The sequence below is a fragment of the Salvelinus sp. IW2-2015 genome, linkage group LG8, assembly GCF_002910315.2.
Source record: "Salvelinus sp. IW2-2015 linkage group LG8, ASM291031v2, whole genome shotgun sequence".
NCBI classification, from domain to species: Eukaryota; Metazoa; Chordata; class Actinopteri; order Salmoniformes; family Salmonidae; genus Salvelinus; species Salvelinus sp. IW2-2015.
In genome coordinates, this window is record NC_036848.1 from 2,564,506 (window position 1) to 2,573,801 (window position 9,296).

General features: G+C 41.6%; 1 long non-coding RNA gene across 1 annotated transcript; it reads right to left on the minus strand.

Moving 5' to 3' along the window:
- Positions 1 to 8,483: 8,483 nt before the first annotated feature.
- Positions 8,484 to 8,987, minus strand: LOC139028073 (uncharacterized). Its single transcript, XR_011480247.1, has 3 exons — positions 8,884 to 8,987; positions 8,606 to 8,712; positions 8,484 to 8,520 (listed from the first exon to the last, which is right to left on the minus strand). It is a non-coding gene; the product is annotated as an uncharacterized lncRNA (long non-coding RNA).
- Between the last annotated feature and the right edge of the window lie 309 nt (positions 8,988 to 9,296).

The following is a 9,296-nucleotide window of genomic DNA, read 5'->3' on the forward strand; positions in this document are numbered from 1 at the left end:
CTGATTGAGAACCACACCCGGCCAAACACAAAGAAATAGAAAACATAGAAATAAAGAAACTAGAATTCCCACCCTAGTCACACCCTGGCCTAACCAAAATAGAGAATAAAGCCTCTCTATGGCCAGGYCGTGACATTTATATTATTTAAGGTTAGCAAAATATTTTATTTATAATAATTAAAGGTTGGATAGCCTTTATGCWCAAAATATATAGGTGAATCAAAAATACAGTGGTTTGATTCATCCTGAAAGTTTCCATATTCAATTGTTCAATCCATGAAATATTGGAAGGTGAGAAAAGAGTACAGAAGGGTTTGACAGTAGTCTATAGAGTAGTCTAAATACAACCTAATAATCCTAACTGGTTATACAATTAAAACATTCTAGAAATCTACTCGGTAGGTTTGGCGCCATACTGTCATGTGCACATGGCTATAGAAGCATTTCATAAACTTCACTGTGGAAAAGGTGATATTGTTGATGAGCTTCAGTTTTATGCCATGTGACTGGCTTCACATTTGTCTCCAGCGATCGTAAGGTAAAATAGATCTAAAGCAATTGTCAGTTATATTTACAATCCCCTTATCCAAACGGTTTAATCATTTACCTGGCTCTTATCAATAGCTCTTATCAATTTGTAAATGACAGTGTATGGAGAACAGTGTCATTTCTATTAGAAATGTTTTTCCACTTTGAACCAACAGGTTTCTCAAACCTTCATTTGATCGCCACATCCAATGTATAGCGGGTGAATATCATGCTTTAATTCAAGGTCAGAATACAGCGTATTGTAGGACAGACAAACCTTCATTTGATCGCCACACCCAATGTATAGCGGGTGAATATCATGCTTTAATTCAAGGTCAGAATACGCATAGAGAGAAAGGTGCATAAAAAGAGAATTACGTTCTATTTACGCGCTCTTAACTCGTGTCGGAATTCTCCCCTATGTTAGCTGTTCCCATCAGATAATCTGGCAGACATAGCCCTATGCTAACCTGTACAACTGTCTGTGATTATATTCGGCTCAAATTCCGTATTAGACAATTGAAATCATAGACTTAGTTCGACACGATCCAACACTTGTTCATGAAAGCGTCCTTGTTAAATCAATCAAATCAGATTTTATTGGTCACATACACATATTTCACAGATGGTATTGCAGGTGTAGTGAAATGCTTGTGTTCCTAGCTCCAACAGTGCAGTAGTATCTAACAATTCACAACAATATACAAATGGAATTAAGATATATATAAATATTGGGATGAGTAATGTCAGAGTGGCATTGACTAAAATACAGTAGAATAGAATACAGTATATACATATGAGATGAGTAAAGCATTATGTAAACATTATTAAAGTGATTRGTGTTCCATTATTAAAGTGGCTAGTGATTTCATGTCTATGTATATGGGGCAGCAGCCTCTAAGGTACAGGGTTGAGTAACCGGGTGGTAGCCGGCTATTGATGGCTATTTAACAGTCTGATGGCCTTGAGATAGAAGCTGTTTTTCAGTTTCTCGGTCCTAGCTTTGATGCACCTGTACTGACCTCGCCTTCTGGATGATAGCGGTGTGAACAGGCAGTGCTCGGGTGGTTGATGTCCTTGATTATCTTTTTGGCCTTCCTGTGACATCGGGTGGTGTAGGTGTCCTGGAGGGCAGGTGGTTTGCCACCGGTGATACGTTGGGCAGACCGCACCACCCTCTGGAGAGCCCTGCGGTTGCGGGTGGTGTAGTTGCCGTACCAGGTTGTGATACAGCCCGACAGGATGCTCTCAATTGTGCATCTGTAAACGTATGTGAGGGTCTTAYAGGCCAAGTCGAATTTCTTCAGCCTCCTGAGGTTGAAGAGGCACTAATACGCCTTCTTCACCACTCTGTCTGTGTGGGTGGAACATTTCAGATTGTCAGTGAACTTGAAGCTTTTCACCTTCTCCATTGTGGTCCAGTCTATGTGGATAGGGGCGTACTCCCTCTGCTGTTTCCCGAAGTCCATGATCAGCTCCTTCGTTTTGTTGACGTTGAGGGAGAGGTTATTTTCCTGGCACTACTCCGCCASGGTCCTCACCTCCTCCCAGTAGGCTGTCTCATCATTGTTACTACTATGGTTGTGTCGTCTGCAAACTTGATGATTGAGTTGGAGGCGTGCGGGGCCACATAGTCATGGGTGAACTGGGAGTACAGGGGAGGGCTGCGTACGCACCCTTGTGGGGCCCCTGTGTTGAGGATCAGCGAAGTGGAGGTGTTGTTTCCTACCTTCACCACCTGGGGGCGGCCTGTCAGGAAGTCCAGGACCCAGTTGCACAGGACTGGAATCAGACCCAGGGCCCCAAGCTTAATGATGAGCTTGGAGGGTACTATGGTGTTGAAGGCTGAGCTATAGTCAATAAACAATATTCTGACGTAGGTATCCCTCTTGTCCAGATGGGATAAGGCAGTGTGCAGTGCAATGGCGATTGCATCATKTGTGGACCTATTGGGGCAGTAAGCAAAGTGGGTCTAAGGTGTCAGGTAAGGTAGAAGTGACATGATCCTTAAGTAGCCTCTCAAAGTACTTAATGATGACAGAAGTGAGTGCTACGTGGCGATAGTCATTTAGTTCAGTTACCTTTGCTTTCCTGGGTACAGGAACAATGGTGGCCATCTTGAAGCATGTGGGGACAGCAGACTGGGATAGGGAGAGATTGAATATGTCCATAAACACTCCAGCCAGCTGGTTTGAGCATGCTCTGAGGACACGGCTAAGGATGCCATCTGAGCCGGCAGCCTTGTGAGGGTTAACCCGCTTAAATGTCTTACTTACATTGGCCAAGGAGAACGAGAACCCACACTCCTTGGGAGTGAGCAGCGTCGGTGGCACTATGTTATCCTCAAAGCGGATGAAGGTGTTTAGCTTGTCTGGGAGCAGGACGTCAGTGTCCGCGACATGGCTGGTTTTCCCTTTGTAATCTGTGATTGTCTGTAGACCCTGGCATGTACGTCTCGTGTATGAGCTGTTKATTTGCCACTCCACTTTGTCTCTGTACCGAGATTTTGCCTGTTTGATTGCCTAACAGAGGGAATAACTACACTGTTTGTATTCAACCATATTCCCAGTCACCTTGCCATGGTTAAATGTGGTGGTTCGCACTTTCAGTTTTGTGCGAATTCTGCCATCTATCCACAGTTTCTGGTTTGSATAGGTTTTATTAGTCACCATGGGAACAACATCCCCTATACACTTCCTGATGAATTCAGTCACRGTGTCCGTGTATACGTCAATGTTATTCTCAGAGGCTACCTGGAACATATCCCAGTCTGCGTGATCATTTGTCAGACCAGCGTTGAATAGACCTTAGCACGGGTACTTCRTGTTTGAGTTTCTGCCTATAGGAAGGGAGGAGCAAAATGGAGTCGTGATCTGATTTGCTAAAGGGAGGACGGGGGAGGGCCTTGTAGGTATCTTGAAAGGGTAAATAGCAGCGGACTAGTGTTTTTTCCAGAGCGAGTACTACAATCAATGTGTTGATACAACTTTGGTAGCATTTTCCTCAAATTTGTTTTGTTAAAATCCTCAGCTACAATAAATGCGGCCTCAGGATATGTCGTTTACAGTGTAGTTCCTTGAGGGCCGTCGTGGTATCGGCTTGGGGGAATATACGTGACTGTGACTATAACCCGAAGATAATTATCTTGGGAGGTAATATGGTTAAGATTTGATTGTGAGGTAGTCTAGGTCGGGTGAACAAAAGGATTTGAGTTTCTGTATGTTATCACAATCACACCATGAGTAGTTAATCATGAAACATATACCACCGCCTTTCTTCTTCCCGGAGAGTTCTTTATTCCTGTCTGCGTGATGAACTGAGAACCCAGCTGGCTGTATGGATGGGGACACTATATACCGAGAGYGCCATGATTCTGTGAAATAGAGTATGTTACAGTCCCTGATGTCTATCTAGAAGGAGATCCTCGCCCTGAGCTCATCTACTTTATTGTCCAGAGACTGAACATTACGTAAGTAAGATGACGCAGACAAACATGGCAGCTCTGCCTCTAGCTCCTAAGCAACTTTGCAGTATTTGAATTTTTTTTGTGGATATTTCTTACATTATTAGGCCAGAACGTTTTATGTGTTATTACATACAYRCGGGAAATAACTTTTGGATATAAGAGCATCATTATTGCGACTGTAATGGTTTTCTTCCGTTGGTGAAGGAGAGGACCAAAATGCAGCACGGCTAGTGTTCAACATGTTTAATAAACAAAGAGACGATAACGTGAACACTATACAAAAATCAAAATAACAAACGTGAAAACCGAGACAGTCCTATCTGGTGCAGAACACAAAGACAGAAGACAACCACCCACAAACCCCAACACAAAACAAGCCACCTAAATATGATTCCCAATCAGAGACAACACAAAACACCTGCCTCTGATTGAGAACCATATTAGGCCAAACATAGAAACAGACAAACTAGACATAGAATGTCCCACCAGCTCACATCCTGACCAACACTAAAACAAGTAAAACACACAAGAACTATGGTCAGAATGTGACAGTACCCCCCTCCTGAGGTGCGGACTCGAACGCACCACCTAAAACTCTAGGGGAGGGTCTGGGTGGGCATCTGTCCGCGTGGCGGCTCCGGCGCTGGACGAGGATCCCACTCCACCATTGTCTTTGTCCCCCTCCTTAGCGTCCTTTGAGAGGCGACCCGCCGCCGACCTTGGCCTAGGAACTTCACAAAGGTCCCCACTAGACTGAGGAAACTTCCGGACTGAGGGACAACAGAGAGGTAGCTCAGGACAGAGGGGCAGCTCCGGACTGAAGGGCAGCTCCGGGCTGAAGGGCAGCTCCGGACTAATGGCAGCTCACCTGCCTCTGATTGAGAACCATATTAGGCCAAACATAGAAACAGACAAACTAGACACACAACATAGAATGCCCACCCAGCTCACGTCCTGACCAACACTAAAACAAGTAAAACACACAAGAACTATGGTCAGAATGTGACAGCGACCAAGAATACGACTTTCCCGAATTAGATACTTTGTTCGTACCCCCCAGGACAATTGAACTCATCCCAGAGGTTTCTCCAAGACGCCGCCGGCGGAGAAGAGATATTCGGAGTGGACTTCTAGTCCGACTCAGGAGGCGTGCACACCATCCACCGCTTCCGAGTATATTACTCGCTAATCTCCAACCCCACATTATGATAATCTAAGCAACCGTTTGACCGTCTAGTCAAATCGTTTTTTTGTGTCGTGTGTCGAACTCCACGTAATTGTCGCAGATTGTGACAACGGTTCAAATCTCACAAGTTTTAACCCCCCTTTGAAATGTAGAATTACGTTTATTGTGTTAGTATTTTGAGAAAAGAATTGCAGGCAAAACCTTGTAAATGAAGATTACGAATACATAATGAGGAGCTTCTTGTTGCCCCTCCTGCAGGCAACACATAGGCTACTGGCACTGTTACATAAATCGTTGTCGTTATTATAGGCTATATTATACTGAACAAAAATATAAACGCAATATGTAAAGTGTTGGTCCCATGTTTCATGAGCTGAAATAAAAGATCACAGAAAATGTTCCAAAAGCACAAAAAGCTTATTTCTCTCAAATGTTGTCCACAAATTTGTCTARATCCCTGTTAGTGAGCATTTCTCCGTTGCCAAGATAATCCACCCACCTGACTGCAGGAATGTCCACCAGAGCTGTTGCCAGATAATGTAATGTTAATTTCTCTACCATAAACCGCCTCCAAAGTTGTTTTAGAGAATTTGAGAGTACGGCCTCACAACCGCAGACCACGTGTAACCAGGACCTCCATATCTGCCTTCTTCATCTGCGGAATCATCTGAGACCAGCCACTCGGACAGCTGATGAACCTGTGGGTTTGCACAACCGAAGAACTTCTGCACAAACTGTCAGAAACCGTCTCAGGGAAGCTCCTCTGCATGCTCATTGTCCTCACCAGAGTCTTGACCTGACTGCAGTCCGGCATCGTAGCCGTCTTTAGTGGGCAAACGCTCAGCTTCGATGGCCACTGGCATGCTGGAGCAGTATGCTCTTCACAGAGGAATCCCCGTTTCAACTGTACAGGGCAGATGGCAGACAGCGTGTATGGCATTGTGTGGACGAGTGGTTTGCTGATGTCAACGTTGTGAACAGAGTGCCCCATGGTGGCGGTGGGGCTACGGTATCGGCAGGCATAAGCTACAGACAACGAACACAATTTAATTTTATCGATGGCAATTTCAATGCACAGAGATACCGTGATGATACCGCACTCTACCCTTGAGACCGACCAAGAGGAACGAAAGGAAACCTTGAATTTGGAGGTTTAAAATATCCCTCTGCTTGGTGGATATAAAGTTTAAGATCTTTGATAGGCTGATGCGGAATTTGTTACAGGAAATAATCACTGCCAGCTGGATCAGTTTAAAATAGCAGGTTATTTGATGAGAAAAGCTAATATGCAGCGTTTGATCATGTGCAACMACGTCAACGATTTTAATTGGCTGAGAGCCGGAGAAAAATGTCAACTTATTCTAATGTTCGCAAGTATGAGCCCCCAGTAAAGAGGAAAATAAAACTTGACGCCAATAAATGAAGTAAACAATTACTTTTTATTGATAAGGTTCTCAGAAGAGTCTCTTTTCAGTGTATAAGAATCATTGTCATTCCTTCCTTACTATTATTATTATTAATCAATAATACTGATTTGGTACATTATGACATCCAGTACTGAACGAGCCTCTTCACAGTGACATGAATCAATCCACTTCTACGCTTTTTGGGATCTAGAACTGGGGATTGATATTGTAGATATTGGGATAATAGATATGATTAGAGTCACACAKCTCTAGAGTAGGTAATACCAGCTAAAGGTTAGCACGTTACAAGCCACTTCCTCAATAGAAATATAAAACTGGATATTCTGAACAATATTCTACTGTGCTGCTGCTGCATAAAGGTAAGTCTATACACTGTACATCCAGATATATATAAAAAAAACAATTTTCACAGTTGAATGACTTTATTTAAAGAATAAACCATTTTTTAAACKATTTTATTACATAAACTATTATTTTGGAGTGTGACTATTATTTGCTCTGGGAGCAAATGTTTTAATTAATACAACAACAAAAACATATTGAACAAATAAAATAAACGTAATGTCCTCTTCGATAAAACTAGTGACTCCCTTCATGATTGTCATTTAGTACTACAAATAATAAATACATGTAAAAATAATAAAATAAAATAAATAGGTTTTGATAATACTAGTTCTGTATGCATTCTGGACTTAGTGTATGGTAGGTGTTTTTAGATTGTTTCTGTACAGAAGTGCCTTGGTGAAAGTTTCACAATTCTACTGCGACTGAAACATACACAACTACTGCTTCTACCGCTACTATACGTAACACCCTGAACTGTAGTATAGTAGTCTGAACTGTAGTATAGTAGTCTGAACTGTAGTATAGTAGTCTGAACTGCAGTATAGTAGTCTGAACTGTAGTCCGAGTATACTAAAGTTACAGGACTATTAAACAGTCAGGAGTATTTACACACACAGTTGAGACTACTAAACATGTTCAGACTACTACAGCATCAGACTTACTATCACAACTGACTAGATCTCAGATTAACTATAACTACAGTTCAGCTACTGTACTCATTAACCTAATGTCAGATACCTACTGCGCACGAACTACAGTGAACTACTACAGTTCAGGACACAAATAACAATTCAGACTACTAACTACAAGTTCCAGACTACTATCACTCAGTTCAGCACGAACTACATTACATTGTACAGACTACTACAACTACAGATCAGCGATACATCTTACGTAATACTACATCAGTACAACTTACACTAATTCAGCTACTATATGAGTACCTACAATCAATAGTACATCGACTATCAGTCACTACTCAGACATGACTACTTATACTACAGTTCAGACGTAGCTATATACGATCAACTACAGTTCCAGACACTTATACTACAGTTCAGACACATACTACAGTGACACCATTATACAGTTCAGACTTACTACAGTTCAGAAGTTCAGACGACTACAATTTCTAGACTACTACAATCGTACTACACTCATTCAGACTACTATACTACCAGTTCAGACTACTATACTTACAGGTCAGACTACTAGTACTTTTTACAGTTCAGACTACTATACTTAACATGTTCACGAGCTACTAACATGACAGTTCAGACTACTATAACTACCATTCGTTCAGACTACTACAGTCAGAGTATTACTACTTACAGATGAGAACTTGAGTCTAGATGCTTCAGTTCAGACATACACACAGTTTTCTAACTACACTACTGGCAGTTTCAGACTTAACAGTAATAAACTACAATTCAGACTACTACAGTTCAGAGTATTACCTAACTACAGATTGAGACTACTATTTATGACAGTTCAGACTACTCACACTACAAGTTCAGACTACTATACTAGCAGTTCAGACTACTATACTACAGTTCAGACTACTTATACTACAGTTCAGGCAATTATACTTGCAGTTCAGACTACTATACTACAGTTTCAGACTTACTAAGTAACAGTTCAGTACTACTATACTACAGTTCAGACTACTACAGTTCAGAGTATTACACTACAGATGAGACTACTATATGACAGTTCAGACTACTACACTACAGTTCAGACTACTATACTGCAGTTCAGGACTACTATACTACAGTTCAGACTACTACAGTTCAGAGTATTACACTACACAGATGAGTAGACTACTATATGACAGTTTCAGACTTTATGACTACTATACTTCAGTTCAGTACTACTATACTACAGTTCAGCACTTACTATACTGCAGTTCAGACTACATACTACATTCAGACTACTATACTACAGTTCAGACTATTATAGTTCAGAGTATTACACTACAGATGAGACTACTATATGACAGTTCAGACTACTAACACTACAGTTCAGACTACTATACTGCCGTTGGCAGACTACTATACCTACAGTTTCAGACTACTACAGTTCAGAGTATTACAACTACAATGGAGACTACTATATTGACAGTTACACTTTAGACTACTACACTACAGTTCAGACCTACCTATACTTGCAGTTCAGACACTATATACAGTGTCAGACTACTATTACTACATTCAGTAACTTACTATAGTTCAGAGTATATTACACTACAGGATGAACTACTATATGACAGTTCAGACTACTACACTACAGCGGTTCAGACTACTTATACCTCGTTCAGACTACTATTACTACAGTTCAGCTACTA